Source organism: Aythya ferina (assembly GCF_964211825.1).
Source record: "Aythya ferina genome assembly, chromosome: 1".
NCBI lineage: Eukaryota > Metazoa > Chordata > Aves > Anseriformes > Anatidae > Aythya > Aythya ferina.
In genome coordinates, this window is record NC_140296.1 from 69,291,734 (window position 1) to 69,293,990 (window position 2,257).

The window sequence follows — 2,257 nt, forward strand, 5'->3', positions numbered from 1 at the left end:
CAAATGTGATTAACTAAGTGTCTTTGTGTCTGTAACCACTTATAATCATGATAAAAGTAAAAAAGAGTAGTTTCAGCCCTATGTTATTTGTAGTTGTTTTTTGGTATTGTAATGGATGCCCGTTAATGTTTCCAGCTCTGTGATGCTGGACTGATAAAACAGCTTTCAAATCTGAGTACCAACTTGTGCTTCCAAGCTATTACTGAATGAAATGGCTATCTTCCTTCTTTTCATTTCAATGGGTCATTTGACCTACACAAACAAGTTAAAAAACAAAAGTTTTTGCCTTATAAGTTTGTTAGGAGGAGAAATACATGTGCTGTGTAGGTAGCTTAATTTGTACAGCTCTCCAGCATGCTTCATTGATTCCAATCCAGTTCATACTCCGCTGAGTATGGAATAAAACCAGAAGAAAATTGGCATTTACTGTCACCTTTTCTCTTCAGAGGCCAACAGGGTATCCTAAATATCTCTGAAGACCCAGTAGTACATTAAAAGGACATTCATCACAGGCATGAAATCACAGAAGACTTTACATAGAAGGTTTTAGTACTATAGAGATTATCTCTGTGGTATATACTTCTTCCTCTTGATAAAAAGGAGCACTGGAAAAAACTAACTATGGATTTTATGTGAAGAAAGCAAGAACGAAAAAGAGAAATGGTAGGTTGCCTCTCTGGCAACACATCATGTTTCATAGTGGTGGTTCAGCCATGAGGGTTAAAGCCTGTGGATGTAGAGAGCCAACCATGAGAGCTTTCTCTGCAAAGCAAAACTCTGTTCTGCAGTCTTCATGTTTGGTGTTGGTGGTCCAGCTGTGTGTGATCCAGCCTGCGGAAACAAGGAGCCAGCCACGAGACCTTTCCCTGCAAAGCAAGCCTCAGCCCTCCGGGAGGGAAGCCTGTATTCATAAATAGAGCATTTCCATTTCTCTTTTTTGCTCAGTTTCAATATTTTATTTGGTTTGGGTTGGTTGAGTATTTCTCCTCTGGAAGGTCTGGCAAAGCCATTTCCAGGAGGCACATGTGTGATGAGCTGCCAGACATCCCCCTGCCTGAAACCACCTGCATCAGCCTCAATGAAGTGGAGAGGATTTGGGAGTTGGGGTAGTTTTGGCATTCAGATAGCGACAGGAATATTCACTAGCTGTTAACAGAGATTAAAAACAGGAGAGTAAGAACAAGAGCCCTACCTTAGAAGATGCAACCAAAAACAGGGAAGTTATTTGTCTTCTATACACCTTGTTATTCAGAGGTTTGCATCCAGCTTGCTCCTGGCAACTACAAAATACATAATACAATTAATAACAGTTCGTTGTCACCAGCTGCTCACAAGAAACAGATGCAGTTGTGGAGCCATTTAGTCAGCATTTCTTCCTGCCCAGTTATGCTTCATCTTGAGCTAAGGATATTTGAATAATGAATCATGTATTGGACTATGAAGTAGGACAGATATAAATCAAATTGTTCTCCTTAACCATTGTGGTTCACTAAGCACGAGGTCCACAGTTAAGCACAAGAGATTTAGGAGAAATACATGTACATTGGTGAGGAAAATTCAGTTTTGGCTTTATTCATCTGGAGGTATTTCCTCTCAATATGATCCCATGTGAGCTATGGGGCTGTGTTTACAGGGAAGGAAGTCCCTTGCCCTGCCATGAACTAACTGCCTTGGCACTCCATCTAGGGAATAGTCCTGTAACATTTTATATTCCTAAATCTTTTATTTTCTTTTTACAGCAAAGAGACAATAGCACAACCAGTCCCGGGATCTCTCTGTCAAGGCTTCTCTCTAGAAATTTTCATTTGAAATATTGTGGAATTCCTTGCCTGAAATGGGATGTAACACTGGAATATTTCCTCTGTAGAAATATTTGCATGTTTCTAAAGGAAAATATCATGGATTTCTAAGCCTACTGAAAACATCATGGACTCACGGGATGGTTGAGGTTGGAAGGGACCTCTGGAGATCATCTGCTCCAGCCACCCTGCCAAGCAGGGTCACCTAGACCACATTGCACAGGATCACATCCAGGCGGGTTTTGAATATCTCCAGAGAAGGAGACTCTCTGGGAAACCTGTTCCAGTGCTCTGTCACCCTCAAAACATATTTTATATGTGTCATTAATATTCAAGGTAAAAAACATCCATTTGCCCAAAAGCATATTGAGAAATATAATGATGTCTGAATGTTGGAGCCAGCGAACAAGGAATTTTTCCATTGGCCACTGACCTTTGTGTAAGGCTAATCAGAACAT